The 19379-nt window shown below is 42.7% G+C and overlaps 2 long non-coding RNA genes across 2 annotated transcripts in view; one reads left to right on the top strand and one right to left on the bottom strand.

Annotated features, from left to right (window-relative positions):
• The window catches only part of LOC309343194, a 244646-nt gene that overhangs the window by 212191 nt on the left and 13076 nt on the right, over positions 1 to 19379 (bottom strand). The window lies entirely within an intron of this gene.
• On the top strand, positions 2300 to 3794 carry LOC309342043. The gene is made up of 2 exons (XR_014156686.1): positions 2300 to 2444; positions 2566 to 3794. It is a non-coding gene; the product is annotated as an uncharacterized lncRNA (long non-coding RNA).

Genomic DNA, 19379 nt, shown 5'->3' with positions numbered 1-19379 from the left:
GTGAGGTGAGTGGGGCTGAGAGACTTCACAGAAGTGTGACTGGCCCAAGGTCACCCAGCAGCTGCAAGTGGAGGAGTGGAGACGCGAACCCGGTTCCCCAGGATTACGAGACTACCGCTCTTAACCACTACACCACACTGGCTCTGTGGTGTTTCAGGGAACCCTGAAACTTCAAAGTCAAACCTCAGACCTGGCAAAGTTTGGGGAATCCATTATGAACTGGAACCATGAGCCATTTGTGAGGAGACTGTGAAGCTGGATTCCCCACACCCCACCTTTTATCAAGGGCAATGCAGAGGCAACTCTATTTTCTGTCAGCAGAATCTGGAAAGGTTGGGTCACTCACCCAATGGCCTGTTTTCTAGCGCTCCACTGCAAGCCACTGGTAAAATGGGAAATGTTGCCAAGTCACCTAACAATGCAGGGGTATCTCTCTCGTCTCCATCTGTTGTGAGCCACAACAATCGGAAGTGTTACCTGGTTGCCTAAGTAATGGGTGTATGCCTCTATTTTCTGGCTCACAACATAGCGTGAGAAGGTAGTCGCGCAACATTTTATAACCTGAAATCTTCCAGAAATTTGTGCCTAAGCATGACTGAGGTGATACTTTGGGCTCAGCACTAACTTATATCCCTACGTAGCCATGAAGTGGTGCTAATACAATTACTGCCTCTCATCTTTATTTATTTAAAGGGCAAATATTTGGGGATCATTGCTAATTCCACTTGTCCACGTGAAGCACCAGAATAGAAATAACTAGATTACCATCATAAAATATATTCAGCTCTGTATTGAGGTCAGTTAAACACACATATTAAGAACAGCACCCTCAGATTCTTTTCACCTCTAATGGTTAAAAACTTTCCGCTGCCTAACAATCCAAATTTGCAAATATCCAAATTGTGGATACTAATTCCTGTATCCACAAGCAACCTTAAATCTAAATGCCTTTGGTTATGTATACAGTGGTCTATGTTTGCCTGAGCTTGAGTATGGACTAGGATCCTTAGCCCTGTGTTTTGATCTGATACATGTTATCCAGTCACATAGTATTGTCAGGATTTGGGCTATTGGCATTGGCTCTTAAGCTCTGGGTTACGATTCGCAGCTTGGGGGTTTAGACAGCCAATCACGTTGAGAGTGAGAGTGGCCCAGGCCTTCAGAAATACTTATAAGCAGTTGCTTTGCCCTGTTGGGCTGTCCTGTTCTGTTAGCCATTGGCTCACTGAAGTCTCTTACTGTTACCACTGTGTCTCACCTCGTAGAAACTCACATACACTTCACCTTTCTCAACTGGGTTAGTAGTAGTGCTACAGGACATGGTACAAGCAGCACATCTGGAGAAAATGGCTTTTGGCCAGACATTTCCAATCCATCTTAAGTGGCAGTGACTACACACTCCCACCTCCAATATTACAGTTTAATGAAATATGGTTCCATGCCAAAAGTCCTAATTTGCTGGCTGGTGCCAAGGAACATTTAAAACTGTACGTTCAGAAATAACATTATGTTATGTAAGGTGCAGTATGCATTTCTTTCGGCTGCTTCTCAACCCAGACCAGCAGGAAAGGGGAACTTTAGTCTATTGGTTTCAAAAGTCTTCTGTAGCCCAATAGTCATATGAAGTCATAGGTCAAAATAACAGAGCTTTAAACAGGAGCCACGGGGAACAGAAGTGGCCAGTAGCCCCAGATGTTGGCCCAACCAAGCCATTAGGCAAATGTGACATTTGTCTTGACGAAATATCAGTGGCAGTGCTGAACAGTCATCTGTAGCCCTCCCATTTTATTTCTTCATCTGCAACAAAGCCAGCCATTTTTCTTACTCCAAGGTAGGAGGTAGAGGTTAAGGAGTGGCAGAGAGGACAACTGAGATAGAAAGTTAAATGTTTTATTGGACTTTTATTTTTAGCAGAGCTTATCAGTGCATTACCCATCCCTTAATAATTCCCCACTAAAAATAAATGTCTGTTAGATGTCTATGATATTCTATTGGAACTGAAGGGAAATGACAGTACATATAAGAGAAAGCGGGAACATCTTTCAGAAAGGACCTTGGCCACAGACGAATGAGCATTTATTTGCAGAAATTGTCCTCCAGGACAATTCACAAGGGCAGGGGTACCATCTCCTGGGGGCTAAGCTCTTTTAGGACCCCCAACAATTTGGGGGGAATGTGCCCCTCTCATGACAACAGCATCAGAGGAGGAGGAGCTGCCAGCCATTGAAGACATGCTGGCACCACATTCGGTCCTGGCTCATCCCGACATCAGAACATCACACACACACACACACACACACACACACACACTGTGTGTGTGCAATGCTGCCCCCAATCTTCAGTGCAAGCTGGCATGCCTGCAGCAGGACTTGCAGCCGAACCCTCTTCTGGAGCATCTAAGGGGAAGAGGAGGAGGAGTTACAAGAAGGATTCTCACTCTCAGGGTAAGATTTCTAAGACCTTTGCCTGAGTGCAAGAGTCCTCCTTGCCTGAGATGTTCCAAACAAGTCAGGCTGCTGGGTTGAGCAGATCACTGTTGTTGTTGTTGTTGTTGTTGTTTTCTAGAAAAAGAGGAGCTGGAACTCACCATGAATGCCTCCCTTGTTCTCTTATTACGGCAATGGAGCCCACCTGACAGGTGCTGGAACAGAGTTCTGGCTGGGGGGGAAAGCCCTGGCTAGAATCCTTTTGCTGATGGAGCCTGTGGCTACGGCGTTATATTCCTTGGAGGGTCCAGCAAAACTGGAAATGGATTAGTATTTGTTGAATTTGTCCTGCTGAGCTCCTTCGTCTCTTAGCTGAACTTGACACATCTGGACATAGGGAGGATACTTGTGATTTCAGCCATTCAAAAGAAGCTTGGTGGGCATAGGGTACCCAGAGGGGCAAATGAAGATGGCTGGAGTCCAGGCAGTAACATAGGAAGATCAGGAGCAAGCAGAGGAAACACTGTTTTAGAAAGTCATGCTTCCATCCATGCTTACTGTACCTATATAAAGGAGCTTCCCTCTAGAGTTGTCAGGCATCGATTATGGCTCAGCTGTTTAGATTTGATTGAATGAGACAAGGATAACACCTTGGAATACAACGCTCTGCAGGGTTGAGTCTCACTATCTAGTCGTGTTCTATAGGTCATAAGGCTCAACATGAACCAGGATCAGGTTCAGCTTCCACCCATATGCTATGCCTTCCTTGGAGGAGAGGAAAACAATCGACTTGGGGACACTGTTTCAGTGAAGGTGAAACCTACCCTTCATGCTCGATGCTTGGTGGCCTGAATTTGACCATTGGGAATCGCATAGTTGGTTGCACTGTGTCTCCATGTGCAGAGCACACAGTCCTACTGCAACACTTATGGGCCTCATTTTTACCCATCAGGACAGCAGGCATTTTTGCTAATGTTCAACGCAAAATAAATAAGAGTGGTGTTTCTTATGGTGGTAGGGTCACCAATGCACAGACATGTCTCGAAGATGCTGAAACACTGGACGTTGGCGGTTTTGCAAACAGAAGGAGGAAACCAAAGATGAACCCAGCTTGAAAGTTTGTGCAATGGAGAGTACCGGAGTATCTCCTCTGGTGGGGAAGTGAGTGAACTGTGAGAGGAAGTATATGGTATGGAGGCAAATGTTGGTGAGGTGGAAATATGGGATTGGACAGAAGAGGGGAATTCAGGGTTGGAGCAAGATTCCTCTAGCCTCCAGGCCCTAGTTCCTAGTGATAGAAGTTATACAATTCATGAAAGTCCTTGTGTACCAGGAAGTTAATAAATACATCTAAAGAATTGTTCTTCACCATGTGAGAAAAGTGTCTGTGTGGGGAAGGGAGTGAATGGAGAAATTGCAAAAGCCAATCTCATAATAAACATTTTCTGTCTCGAAAGCCAAGCTTCAGAGTAAGTATTTCTAGAAAAGCAAGTACTAACGCTGCACTTTTAGGTGTCAGTAAATTCATTATTGCATTAACTAGGCCTAAATTATTAAACCTTAATGATGTGGGTTCTCCGAATGTGCTGGGCTTCATTTTCCCACACAGAATCAATGTTAAACATTACAGTATAAATTAAGTAATACTTTACCCTGCCATTCTGCTGCTTTGAATCGAGTTAGCCCAGGAAGATGTATATATTTGCGACTACAGGCTCTCTCTGGCCTCCTAGCAAGGATGGTATAGTTTATTGTAACAAATGATCACCAGACCCGTAATGACTTAAATGATGCATCCATTTTTGCCAGGGAAAATGTACGAGCGGCGACGCTGCGCCGCTTACGGCGATGAAGAGCAAACAGAGATCTCATACTATAAACATAATTTCCATGGAAGCCTGGGGGGCCATCTCCCTTTACAGGGTTTAAAAGCATGACGCATATCACAAAACATTTTAGGGCGGTTAAATTAATAGAACATAGATTCAGGCAAAAATTTGAAAAGGATAATTTTAACCGGATTTGGGCTTTAATCCTCTTTACATTTTAAAGAGAATTCTGAACGGCACAAAAGAGAGACGGAGGAGCCCATGGAATAGCTCTCTCTTTAGTCATGTGAGGGCTGTACCGGAGAGCAACCTTTTGCACAGCAACCCCATCATTACCCAATAACGTTGTATTTTAGTACTCTGCCAGAAAGAGGTCCGCCCTGCAGTGGGAATGTGCATGGGGAAATTGCTCAGTGGGGAAAAACACCTGCCCCTACCTAACCATTGAAGTGTATTTATAGAAATAGTGCAGGCCTGGACATGTCCACTCAGAAGTAAGTCCCACTGAATTCAGTGGGGCTTCCCGCCAAGTAAAGGGAGCAATGCACAGGCTAATTTAGGTCTCCCCATTTGGCCCCCATTTTGACCAAGCCAGGTCTACCCATCCCACACCTGCTGTCGTATTTGATGCCAGGTGTTGAGGTGGGTAAGGACATGGCTTGAGCTGAAAGGGGGCTTGCAGGAACTGCCTCCCACCTGCCACAACCTGTGCACTTGGCTCCAATGATCAGCTGATCTGCAGAGAAGAAGACAAATAGGAGGAGGAGGAGGAGTTTGGACTTGATATCCCACCTTTCACTCCCCTTAAGGAGTCTCAAAGCGGCTAACAATCTCCTTTCCCTTCCTCCCCCACAACAAACACTCTGTGAGGTGAGTGAGGCTGAGAGACTTCAGAGAAGTGTGACTGGCCCAAGGTCACCCAGCAGCTGCATGTGGAGGAGCGGGGAAGCGAACCCAGTTCACCAGATTACGAGTCCACCGCTCTTAACCACTACACTATGCTGGCTCCCATGTTGGTTTTCTGCCACTTACATTTGTTTAGAATCTCCTGAACTGCTTTTTTTTTTTTTAATGCAAGGGACTTGGATTTTCTTATTTATAGCTTGTGGAACCAGCTGCACTGGGCTTTGGACAACCCGACCATCAGCTGTTTGTTGGGCTTGCAGAGTGCTATGCAAGGGCTGTGCCAGCACCCGATTTTGGGTGGTTCCCTCATACAGGGCACCGAGCCAAGGGGATGCAAAATTGAGATGATCCATAATTGAGAATATCCATTTGGGGGCACCCAATATTGGCCTTGCGCAGGGCACCATTTTACAAAAGATTACCAAAGTCCACCTTTGCCTGCATGGTTTAATTTAAAGCCAGGCAGGCAAAAATGGGTCACTTGGCATCAGGTTATTGACAGGTGGGCAGCCCCACCCACTTGTCAGACTTGACCTATGAGGGGCGGGGGAGATAACAATTGGGCCCACTGGCCAGGTCCAATTCCTCACTCTTGATACAGGGCATCAGCCTTGTTGAGATCACTGGTTCAACTTTCTGTCCTGATTGAAAGCAGATCTCCAAGTTTGTGGTCCCACATCTTTTCCAGCCCTTAGTACTCAACATCCTTTTTTCACTGGCAATGCCAGGTTCTGAAGCTAGCAACCTCTGTGTGCAACGCATTTGCCTTATCACTGAGCAATGGAAATCCATTGGAAATTTTAAAAAGCTTTGTTTTCTTGTTCTCCACCGGCTTTGCCTGTTACTCACTCAAAGGGTAGTTGACGTTTGCTTATCTCGCTCTTCCATGTGAATTATAAACAACTGGTTTGCCTTGAATCCAAATCGTTTGTATATGGGTAACAGCAGGACACGCCAGATGTCTTCAGACTTAACAATTATTTTTTTAAACTTACAGAACACAGGCTAACAATAAGAGGAACATAAACATTAACTGAATAATGGCTTGATTGCTGCTTATCTTGGCCAGAATTGCTCAGGACTTTTGAGGGCTTAGCAGACCCAAGGTCTTTCTCACGTATTGCATCCAAAAGTGAAATCATTCACTTCTTTTCCTCTCACATGATCTGCTAAGCTGAAGTCTTCTGAGCTTGCCTCTCTAAGAGGCAGTACACAACAATATCTATGAGATTTGTTCATGGATAATTCAATAACTATATCATTCTCAAAGTCAACAAGGCGTGGACCATGGAAATAGTTTTTCCAACTTTGGTTTCATTGGGTACTTGTAGACATTCTAGGGCTGGCTGTAGATTCTTACCTTCCAACATTTCTCCAATGAAAATAGGGATGTCCTATTCAGTTGTTGTTGTTGTTGTACTATTTATACCTCACCCATCTGGCTGGGTTGCCCCAGCCACTCAAGGCGGCTTCCAACATATATAAAAACATTACAAAACATTAATCGTTTAAAAACTTCCCTAGATAAGAGGAATATTAACAGATTGGCTACAGTATCACCAATTAAATGATGTTTTTAAAGTAGATAAAAAAGAGGGTTTGACACAGAAAGATCGAGATTTGAAAACTGATCTGTTGGAAAATAAGGTGAAAATACTATCAAAAGTGTACAAACTATTGTTGGAATGGTATACGGAAGATGAAGAAGTCAAGGCAGTGATGATACACTGAGCTAGAGATTTTGGGTATAACATTTAACTTTCATCATGGGAAAAGTTGTGGAAAGAGGAAATAAAATTTACAGCATGCTGTTTGTTGAAAGAAAATTATATGAAAATGATGTACACCAAGTAAAATTGCAAAATTGTATAAAACTAAATCAACTATGTGTTGGAAATGTAAAGAGAGAGAAGGTACATTTTATCATATGTGGTGGTCATGTTTTAAGGTAAAAGACTTCTGTGGGAAGTGATTTATAACAAATTAAAGAAAAAAATTAAAAATACATTTGTTAACAAACCAGAAGCCTTTCTTTTAGGTTTAATAGGTGAAGAAATACCAAGAGAAGCTAAAAGACTTTTTATGTATGCAACGATTGTGGCAAGAGTGCTACTAGCCCAAAAATGGAAAGAAGAAGAATTACCAACAAAGGAAGAATGGCAGACAAAAGTAATGGAATATGCGGAAATGGCGAAGCTGACGGGGAAGATCAGAAACCTAGAGGATCAAGTATTTGTTAGAGACTGGAGTACATTTGTAGTTTACTTAAAAAACCACTGTAAACACTTAAAATCATTGGTAGCATTGGAATGACATTTTTAATGTGAAATTGATTATGTTAATTAGGGATATACAATAGTTGGATAAAGCATAGGATGCAGAAAAAATAAACTTTTAGTATATGAATCCATGGGAGGGAGGGGGGAGGAAGACTGAAGGTTCAGAGAACCTTGTAATTCGATGTTTGAACTGGTGAGAGATAAAGCGTATAAAGATGTGAAAACCTAATATATATAGATTTTTAACTTCCCTATACAGGGCTGCCTTCAGATGTCTTCTAAAGGTTGTATTATTACTTATCTCCTGGGCTTGGGGGGGGGGTCACATAACTCTATACCCTCCATCATTTCTCCAGTGAAAATAAGGACATTCTGGGATCAAATCAGAAACTGGGACGGCTTCTGTAAATCTGGGACTGTCTCTGGAAAATAGGTACACTTGGGAAGTCTGAGATTTGAGGAGGTCTTCAGCAAAGTACTGAGTCCTAGGTAAATCCAAGGCATTTTGCTTCCTAAGGTGGAACAGGAAATTGAACCTTCTACCCCAAGTCAAGGAACGTAAGGCTACCTATTTTTTTATTTTTTTTTACAACTTAGATGGAAAAATTGTGAGTAGATACACACCATAACAATAAATTAAGCAATTGCCCATTTGATCCCCATTCATGACACCGAAATTTAACTGCCTAATGGTATGAGAGCATTCTTACATTGATGGATCATCTCAGGGTTACTTGGCAGTGGTGGCAGTTCCAAGGTTGGCAGCTGCCATTTTTAATTTCCCACAATGCCCCAGAGCATCCAATATAGGGACACTCCATGGCAAATTAAAATGGAATCCTAAACTGGGACCCTAAAATAGTTGCTCTAGAGTGTCGTGTGCTTATGCCAGGCCTACATTCTTCTACCTGGCTCAAACACAGCCCTGGGAGCTATGTGAATTACAGATTGTGTCACACACACTTGATGAAACCAGTAGATGCTGAGCGCAAGGATTGTAGCTGCCTTCAAGGATTTATATATCCAAGCATCCTTTTAAAATTTGGGAGTCGCATTAGTGTCTGAGTGATTTCATGGGCTTCCTTAGACAGGTATGTAATTCAAGCTCAGACACAGTTAATTCATAACGGGGTAATTTACATTCTTGTTTTTGAAAACACAGACACACACGGCAGATTAAATGATTTAGGGACCAAAGAAAAGTTTCCCTTTGACACTGGGAGGGGACAGCAAACTTGGCTGCATGAGTTGCAAGGCATAGGCATTTTTTCATCTCCGCCAAGCTAAGCAGTTGGCCCCTTATCTCTCTCGCCCTGACCTAGCCACTGTGATCCATGCGACGGTCACCTCCAGACTGGATTATTGTAACTCGCTCTACGTGGGGCTGCCCTTAAGACTGACCCAGAAACTCCAGCGGGTGCAGAATGCCGCGGCGAGACTCCTTATGGGGTCTTCGCTGCGAGATCACATTCAGCCGGTACTATACCAGCTGCACTGGCTCCCGGTGGAGTACAGGATCAGGTTTAAGGTGCTGGTTTTAACCTTTAAAGCCCTATACGGCCTAGGACCCTCGTACCTACGGGACCGCCTCTCCTGGTATGCCCCACAGAGAAACCTACGGTCTGCAAATAATAACATCCTCAAGGTCCCAGGCCTCAGAGAGGTTAGGCTGGCCTCAACTAGAGCCAGGGCCTTCTCGGCTGCGGCTCCAATCTGGTGGAACGCTCTGTCACAAGAGACTAGGGCCCTGCGGGACCTGACATCCTTCCGCAGGGCCTGCAAGACAGAGTTGTTCCACCAGGCCTTTGGTCAGGGCGCAGCCTGACTCCCTCCTCTGGCAACCTGCTTAGAATCTTGCTTAATTAGTTGCCATTAATTTGATTTTAATTGATTTTTATAATGTAATATTTTTAGAATGTGTGAATATCTGATTGTTTGATTGTTGATTGTTGTTGGCCGCCCTGAGCCCGGCTTCGGCTGGGGAGGGCGGGATATAAATAAAATTTATTATTATTATTTATTATTATTATAGCCAGGCAATCATAATTCACTTGGCAGAGCAAGATAAACAGAGATGAACCAACCCTTCTCAACTCAATCACATTAAAAGGGCTATCAAAAGGGCTATCATGATAGCAAAGGCTATCAAGGTTAGGCAGGGATGAGGACCCAAAATCCTGCTCAGCCTTAGACCTTGAGCAAATTATTAGCTCCAATAGCTTATATTTAAGAAAAACACAACAAGGGTCTTCATAAGTATATAAGCAAACCAAACACAGTAGTAATAGTATTAGTATTGATGATGATGATGATGATGATGATGATGATGATGATGTTTGTATCCCGGCCATCTTGACTGGGTTGCCCCAGCCACTCTGTGTGGCTTACAACAAATGTAATAAACAAAACATGAAAGATCCAAAACGTCCCTATATAGGGCTGCCTTCAGATGCCTTCTAAAAGTTGCATAGTTTTATAGTTATTTATCTCCTTGACATCTGACGGGAGGGCACCACTGCCAAGAAGGCCCTTCAGAGTGCACTGAGTAAGCATTTGATGTTTAATTGTCTTAAGAGACTCTGGGTTGTATATTTCACATTTCTGGTTGCATTTATTTATTTGATAAACTAAGGTGGTGGTGGTTGTTTAAATAAGTTTATAGCACCATTACGATTCTACTGTAATTACATGTGCAAAAAAAAATTGGGGGGGGGGGGGAGGGAATGTTGATTGTGTGTGTGTGTGTGTGTGTGTGTGTCACAGATTTTAGCTTGCCCATCTCTTTGCAGCAGGCCAGCCACTTTATCCCTTGCTATGCAAAAGAAATTGTGCGAATTAATCACAGAGTTAAACCTACATTTACAGTTAAACACATTCATTCTAACCAAGGCTGCGTGCCTGGTTAATAAGCTCATGCCATTAGCTAATGTTAGTATAACTCACCCCCAGAGCTAACTGCAAAGGAATCTCAATTGCAGAATACCTCTCTGGTGAACTCTAGATAAGTATACTGCTATAGTTAGGAAGGCAGACAAGAAACCTGAAACTGGATTTCCATTTAAATAGTATACTTGTGATTGGAATTATTGGTATTTACCCATTTCCTCTTGGGTTTCACTCCTGACTCGATAGGTCTTTAATCTATAGAACCCTTGTGCAACATTATTCTAATATAGCAATTCAGGTACATACTTTAGTTGAAAGTTCAGAGTATGCAGTGTCCCCAAAGGAATTAGCTTTCTATTCACACAGCTTTAAGTACATAGAATGCTATTCCCAGTGAGGTAATAATAAGCCCCTTCTTTGACCTCTTTAGCGGAGCCTTTTGCTGGCTGAGAGTATAACCTTTCAGCTCCACAATTATTGTGGCAAAGAAATGTATTGAACTATTTCTGTGGCCTTCCTTTCTGAAATCTGTTCAGAAAAGCCTGGCAAGAATACACTGTACCACCAGTTGTTGATATAGACAAGCAAGTGTCCAGAAAAGCAGCTCAAGGCAGCAGCACAGTGGAGTCAGTAGCACCTAAGACTTAATTTCAGGGTTGTGGGTTTGAGTCCTACATTGGGCAAAAGATCCCTGCATTGCAGGGCGTTGGACTAGACGACACTAAGGGTTACTTCCAGTTCTATGATTCTATGACAAGGAGCTCAGAACACAAGTCCTTGAAAAAGAATTCATCACTATGGACGGTACCATTGGTTGACGAAAATCTTGCAATAGGCAGAGATGGCAAAATTGACAGCAGTGATAAAAGATACAAATTTAGAATCTTTTAAAGAAGACTGGAAGCCCTGTCTAGTCTATCTAAAAAGTTACCTTCCATATGCAAAGACCACAGCGGGTTTCAAGGGTAAGGAAACAGCAGATTGTATTAATAAGCATGTTAAAGGTAAAGGTAAAGGGACCCCTGACCATTAGGTCCAGTCGTGACCAACTCTGGGGTTGTGGCGCTCATCTCGCTATATTGGCCGAGGGAGCTGGCATACAGCTTCTGGGTCATGTGGCCAGCATGACTAAGCTGCTTCTGGTGAACCAGAGCAGCACACGGAAACGCCATTTACCTTACCTTTGACATGCTTTCGAACTGCTAGGTTGGCAGGAGCAGGGACCGAGCAATGGGAGCTCACCCCGTCGCAGGAATTCAAACCACCGACCTTCTGATTGGCAAGTCCTAGGCTCTGTGGTTTAACCCACAGCGGCACCCGCATCAATAAGCATGTTAGAGAAGATTAAATAAGACGGAATCTTTAAACACAATTGTATGCAATTTGAGTTATAGACATTGATGTTAGGTGAGCGGGAAGTCACTAGTTTTGTGGAACAGGAATAGAATTGTTATCAAATGCAACTTTCTATATGGGAAAAAAGAGTAAAAGATTATTACAAAAAAAACAAACAAACACAAAGACTATGGGCAGTACCATGGACAGTAGCAAATAGGCTGCTGTTCACCTTACTCAATATCTGTACAGTGGTACCTCAAGTTACAAACGCTTCAGGTTACAAACTCCGCTAACCTGGAAGAGTTACCTCGAGTTGAGAACTTATGGACTCACTGTTAAGACTGTGTTCACGGAAGACAATCTTACTCGGATACGAGTGATCGCCAAAGAAGAAGACGACAAATCTCATCCATTTCCAGGTCTGCTGGAGCCTCCGAGGGACTGAACACCATAGCCACAGGCTCCATGGGCAAAATGATTCTATCCAGGGCTCCCCCCCACCTAGAAATCAAGTGGGCGCCATTGCCATTCTAAGAGAACGAGAGAGGTGTTCATGGCAAGTTGCGGCACCTCTTTAAAAATAGCACTGCCCTTAACACAAGAAACAAAACTGAGGACAACGTGTTATGCAGATAGGAGCAAGCTCAATGCAACACTTTTTGTGGGGCAGTCCTTGGCCCCAAACAGTGGGGCCACCAGAGACATGAGGCAGATTTCGTCCTGGAACAATTCTGAACCCGAAAACAACCCTTCACCTTTGTCCATATAAATGAGAGCTTACCATTCCATACAACCTTATGCCATGGTAACCAATGTGGTATACTCTATATGTTGCTGCCCTGCAACTTTCATCATTCCATGCTGCCTGGGGCTGCTGGGAATTATAGTCCAACAACCTGTGGAGGGCACCCCCTTGACTACACCTGCCCTGCTTGGTGAATTCTCTTCTGTGAGCTTGTAGCTTGGCTTATTCTCTATTCCAGTTTGTTTCATGAACTTGTGCGAGGAGATGTTAATCTATGCAGATAAATTTCGAAAGGTGAATGAGCTGCCGCACTCCAATGTAATTTATGTGCAATAATAGATGTTATTTATGTACTCTGAAGGCTCAGCGAGCCAAAACATCACCATTTTGTCTACTTTCAGAGTGACTAAGTAAGGCATTGCATTGTGGTGAAATTATGCTGGTGTGCAAAAGCTTGCCTCTCTTGTGGCAATCCATATACACCGCCTTTACCACAGGAGAAGAAAAATGGTTCCCTAGAAAAATGCAGGGATGTTACTAGATGGCTGAATTGTGCTATTTGTTATTTTACTAGTACTACTTGGTTGTCATGATGAGCAAAACATGAGGAAGGAAGAGCCTCTATACGAAGAGGAAACCCTGTGAATATGATGTTCAGTCTGGACACAGATACTTGCATCCGCTCCTATTAAGTCCCTGCTGGGGACATCATTGTCAAGGGCAAGAATGACATCCCTTTCCTAACAGAACATGGCCCTGGACCTGTTCCCAGCAGGTTTGCTGCATGCATGGAAGTCTCTGCAGGCATTCTGTGATGTCATGGCAGCACAGCCAAACACTGCAAGGGGTTTTCAGTGCCACAATCGTGATCAAATATAGACACAGCATTGCTACGGTAAGTGACTATTAAAAACTGTGAGAATAAGTTATAGATGCCCCAGTGCATCTTGAGGTGCATTTGTTTTTGACTCAGCATCATTTTGTTCATTTTTCTCAGGATTGTGATGCACAGTACTGTCAGCCCATGGTATTTATCATGGAGATTTTCAATTATATACAATAAGTTAATTTTCTTTAAATATTGAACCCATTAGTAATTTAATAAATATATTGCAAGTTTTCAAATGTACCTTTTTCCAGTTATATTTTAATACATTTTCAAAAATTTCACACATACACCCCAATACATAATATGTTTTTATTCTGTTTTTGCCAACTTCCCATTTCCCATTGAGTTTTTTCCCCTCCCTCTTTGCTACACCTTATCTTCTATCTCTTATACCATAACAACAATACAATAATTTCTAATGCATTTTTCAGGCATAAGTGTTTGAAGAAAATAACATAACAGCAAAGTTGCACTGAAAAATCCACATTAACAAAGAGGGAGAATTATTTGGAATAATTCAAACAACTCTCTAACTCTCTCTCTCTCTCTCTCTCTATATATATATATATGGAGGTATTATGTCAACACCTTTTCTTCTCTCCTGAAATAAAATCACACTTTATCTTGTAACCTAGTAAAAAGTAAAAGGTAAAGGTAAAAGGACCCCTGACCATTAGGTCCAGTCGTGGCCGACTCTGGGCTTGCGGTGCTCATCTCCCTTTATTGGCCGAGGGAGCCGGCGTACAGCTTCTGGGTCATGTGGCCAGCATGACTAAGCCGCTTCTGGCGAACCAGAGCAGCGCACGGAAACGCCGTTTACCTTCCCGCTGGAGTGGTACCTAGTTATCTACTTGCACTTTGATGTGTGTTCGAACTGCCAGGTTGGCAGGAGCAGGGACCGAGCAACGGGAGCTCACCCCGTCGCAGGGATTCGAACCGCCAACCTTCTGATCAGCAAATCCTAGGCTCTGTGGTTTAACTCACAGTGCCACCCTCGTCCCTGGTAAAAAGTAGGCCGGTACTATAAATAAACATTCAATTTTTTTTTGCTGATAATAATTAGCTAAACAGTTTGAAGATCTACACAATTCTGTAACATGCAGAAAATAGCGTTATTGGAGAAACCAAAGACTGGAACTGAGGGAAGTCGGGGGGGGGAGGATGGGATTTGTGGGGGGGAGGGGGGGAAATGGGGGGGGAATAAGGATATGTTTTTGGAAAATATGTTTTGTTATAACTTTGAATATTTTTTTAAAAAAAGTAGGCCGGTACTGTTGCCACCATATTGCAGATGGAGGCTGATTCAGAGAACAAAAGGCTTGTCAAGGGGGTTATCAACTCAGCTCATTGCAAAGGTAGGATTTCCTAATTCATAGCACACCTCTAAATGTTCTGTCACCTGGGGGCAATGCCAATTGAATTCAACCAGGCTTACTTCGAAGTAGACATGTATAGGAGTTTGCTCTTAGCGTCTTAAATGGTACCAGAACAGTCGTGGCTTTCAGTCACGAGGAGTGACTCCCAAGCCTTCTATTTCTCTCTTCCTTTCTGCGTTTCAAATGTTCAACATGAGACAGGGTAAGAAGCAGCCACATTTCTAAGGATTTTCTTTTTGTTTGCTTTTTAGGCTACCCCAACCCCAAGCAAGCACGAATTCAAAGGCCTCGTTGGGTGGAAATGGAAAGCAGCTTCCTTGCATTAATTAGCGAGGCTTTGCTACGATTGCACTAAATACTTTGTTAATAATTTATCTGACGGGGAAAAAATTAGGCACTATTCTCCCTGACTTTGATTTTCAGAAATGTGCTTGATATGTGGAATTATTTGATGTATCTGAACACATTTCTGCCTGTGGCTTGCTCATGCATTATTCACTGCAACAACTAAAGTATTTGCTTTATAATTTGCCCTTTTTTGCTCTCCACTCATTCCTCACCTAAGTCACGTAACATCATTTCCACGCGGCGTGAATCCTAACCCCATGCAGAACAAATGCACAGTGGGAAGGGTAAAGACTGGCCACTGGATGTGGGGACCAGAGGATCTGTACTAAAGGAGACATGGGACTGTTCTCTCCAGAAGGCTGTCAGTGTAGGATTTCTTTCACAGAGAGTTCAGCTGGTTGGCCTCCATCTGTCTCAGGAGACAGGGCTCCTTCAGATGTTTAGTCAAACCGTTGGAGAGTTACAGAGCCTGCTGTGGCTGTAGAGACCAATATGGGAGAGACCGTCTATTGAGATGTTTCTGGTCATGGTGGAGCCCAATTCAACAAAATCATTGACCACCTCACCGACCAGTGAGACATGATGATCTCTGCTGACGACAAAGGCAACCTGTAGTGTTAAAGCCAATCAGGTTGAGCTTATAACTTTCAACTGCTCCCTCCAGCGTTGTTTTTTGCTGCGTTAGCAGTACCAAAATGATCTCTCCAGGGGGCAGGCCCGGGCAGTGCTTATTGAGGTCCTTGGCTGCCCAGATGACATGATGCCCCTCTCACCTTTGCTTCTGTGGTCCAAAGGAAAGCAGAGCAATGCACTTGGCACCAGATTAGCTGAAGGTGTTGTGAGACTCACTTTTTTCCCTTCTAAAAAGTAAGGGGAAATGTGTGTGCGTCTTATGGACCGAATGCAGGCTGCCCAGCTATCCCAGAAGACTGAACAGCAAGAGGGATTGCTGCTTTCATTGCGCAGCGATCCCTCGTGCTGTTCTGGCTTCTGAGATTCAGCATATTTTTTTTCTTGTTTCCCTCCTCCAAAAACTAGGTGTGTCTTGTGGTCTGGTGCGTCTTATAGAGCGAAAAATATGGTAGATAAAACAAACTGGGGGGGGGGGTTAAGGGATAAAAATTTGCCCGTAGTAACAGTAATATATTACCGGAGGGTTGCACTTTGTTACATCCATTTGTTAGTCAAGACGGCAGAGCTGCAATTTAATAGGCAAGGAATAAGTACAGTAGAGGAACAGGGGGAAATTAAATTCCGCATGATCAGCAAGGTTTCGAACAATCGCTAGCCAGCTGAAGTGGGTGCCATATCTATAAGTCATTTTGTTTTATAGGCCATTAGGATCTCCTGAGAGAGGCTGCATGGAGACCGCTGCTTTTTGTTGAAATTAAAATGTCAGAGAAAAAGAAATAGAACAAAACAGGGAATCTGCAATTAATTACAAGGCCATAAAAATTCAATAATCAGGAGGCAGTGGTGCTGTAGGCACAGCGGTATCTGATTCAGGCTAACAGGAATGGAATACATTAATCTTTTCAAATTAGTTTTTTAATCTGACAGGGATATATAGTGACGTGTTCTTTTACTGTTCAAGCAGGGCTCCTGTCTAATATATAACGCTGAGTGTCTTGAATTAGGACATCTATAGCCATTTGGTGACTACAACATTTTCTCGGCATTTATTCAACCCTATCTGTACACCTGTCCTACAGCAATCAGACGCAACATGTTCAAAGTTCATGTCCCTGATACTGCCACTGGAAGGAGGAGAAAAGAAAAGGATTTAAATGCCAAGCACAAAGGCAAAAATATCAGCTTCCCAAACAAGCTAGCACAAATGCTTCGAAGAGACAGCCTGTTCTTTCGCAGACTGCAGTCGCAGGCGAGGGAAGAAGTTGTCTCATTATACATGGGTGCAGTGGAACCACCCCGTTCACTAAACCCACCCTTGTAACATCCCAGTTGTTAACATTTGCACCAATGTATCTGTCCATACCATCAACCGAATGCTTGGACTATGCCAGCAGAAATCCACATTTCGCAGCACCCTTCCCAGTTAGCTAGCATTTCACCAAGACTGTTTGCAAATAAGAATAAGCAGTACATGGAGCTATCAGTCACTGGTGCTCTGAAACCAGGCACTCCCGAGTGCATCAATCTCTGCATTGTGGGAGTTTGCCAAAAACAAGAGAGAGAGAGAGAGAGAGAGAGAGAGAGAGAGAGAGAGAGAGTGTTGTTGGCTTGATCTCTTGCTGCACGTACCCCAATAGGTGGCCAGACAAGTGTCAAAGTGGTTCGCTCTGATCTCCAAAGTTCCTGTGTCTTTAAAAAAAGAAAGAAATGCTTTTCAGGTTTATACCTTTCAATAATTTTACAATCATTTTAACATTTCAAAAAGTTGACTTCCTTCCCCCTCTTTCTGCGGTTCCTTAAATTTATTTTTAATATCTTCTGCATATCCTGCATATGACTTAATTTGCTCATTTATTCATCTACTTTAAATACATACTTATCAAACTGCAGGTTATTACAATAATCTTGCCAATGTTCTTATGTGTTTACAATTTATCTGTAAATATTCAAGAAACCATTTCCATTCTTTTATCAAAAGTTTGTTATCTTGATTTCTTATTCTTCTGGTAAGTTTCACAATTTCTGCATATTCCATAAGTTTTTGTATCCATTCTTCCTTTGCTGGGACTTCTTTCCATTTTTGGACAAGTAACATTCTTGCCACTGTAGTAGCATACATGAATAAGTTTCTGTACAGTTTCAGTAGTTCTGTCCCTACAATTCCCAAAAGAAAAGCTTCTGGGTTTTTTACAAACGTTGTTTCAAACATCCTTTTCAATTCATTATATATCATTTCCCAATAAACTTTAACCTTACTACAAGACAACCACATCTGATAAAAGAACCTTCTTTCTCTTTACATTTCCAACACTTATTTGATTTAGATTTATACATTTTTACCAATTTACTCAGTGTTAGATACCATTGATATATCATTTTCATATTATTTTCTCTTAGACCATAACATGCTGTAAATCTGATATCCATATTCCACAATAGTTCCCATGCTTCCATGTCTATATTATGACCAATATCTATTGCTCAATGTATCACTGAGGATTTTACTTGCTCATCAAAGTTGCTGTGTCTACTTCTTCCAGCATAACTTCTCTTGAGCCAGTGTGGTCTAGTGGTTAAGAGTGGTGGACTTGTAATCTGGTGAACTGGGTTCGATTCCCCGCTCCTCCACATGCAGTTGCTGGGTGACCTTGGACTAGTCACACTTCTTGGAAGTCAATCAGCCCCACTCACACCACAGAGTGCTTGTTGTGGGGGAGGAAGGGAAAGGAGAATGTTAGCCGCTTTGAGACTCCTTAGGGTGGTGATAAAGCAGGATATCAAATCCAAACTCTTCTTCTTCATCATCTTGCTTGCCTCAGACAACCAGTTCTGATATGCTAGTATCTATTCTATTGTTTGCTACCAGATGTCAGTGGTTAGAATGAATTCTGTGAGTTTGATTTATGGCAGGGATGTGACTGGGCCGGGGGGTGGGACAGGGACGGACAACCTGTGGTCTTTCAGATGCTGTTGGACTACAATGCCCATCGTTCATAACTATTTACATGCTGGTTGCAGATGACGAGAGTTAGAGTCCAACGCAACTGGAGTAGCTGGAGTAGCAGCTGCGAAACAGAGAAAGGAAGAGATAACGTTGAGCCCTGGAATGTACTTTTGTGGGGCTGCATCTCTGGCAGATCATTTGTGATGCAACGGATTGGCTGTTGTATTGTTTAAGCTGTCTGCCTTCCCCCTATGCTCAGCCTGTATGCTTGCTAATACTGTAAACTCAAATTTTGCACAATGCCTTAAAGGCTTCAATTTCTTCCAGAGGAAACCAGACCAGACAAAAAAGCATCCCAGGAACTTCTCGTGTGTGTGTGTGTGTGTGTGTGTGTGTGTGTGTGCACTTTTATTAAATTTTCTGTTTTACAATTTAGAATACTCATTTAAACATCCTTAAAATATCAATGACTTCCCTTCTTCTCTTTCCATCATTCATTTTGCATGTCATAAATCCCTGCATATTTTACATAAACTAAACCATTCAGTATTCCATCATTGCATCCATCAAAACTTATTTACGTACACTGTTGAATTTATCTTAAAGCTGACAACGTTTTCAAGTGTACACAATTTCCCCTCGTATATTCAGTAAACATTTCCCAATCTTTCCTAAACGTATGTTCTTCTCGTTCTCTTCTTCTATATGTTAAGTCCGCAAGCTGCGCATATTCTATCAGCTTAAGTTGTCATTCTTCTTTAGTTGGGACCTCACTTGTTT

The sequence above is a fragment of the Podarcis erhardii genome, assembly GCF_964252035.2.
Source record: "Podarcis erhardii genome assembly, chromosome: 5".
Taxonomy (NCBI): domain Eukaryota; kingdom Metazoa; phylum Chordata; class Lepidosauria; order Squamata; family Lacertidae; genus Podarcis; species Podarcis erhardii.
The sequence above is the reverse complement of the archived record's forward strand: the minus strand, read 5'-3'. Positions and strand labels throughout refer to the sequence as shown.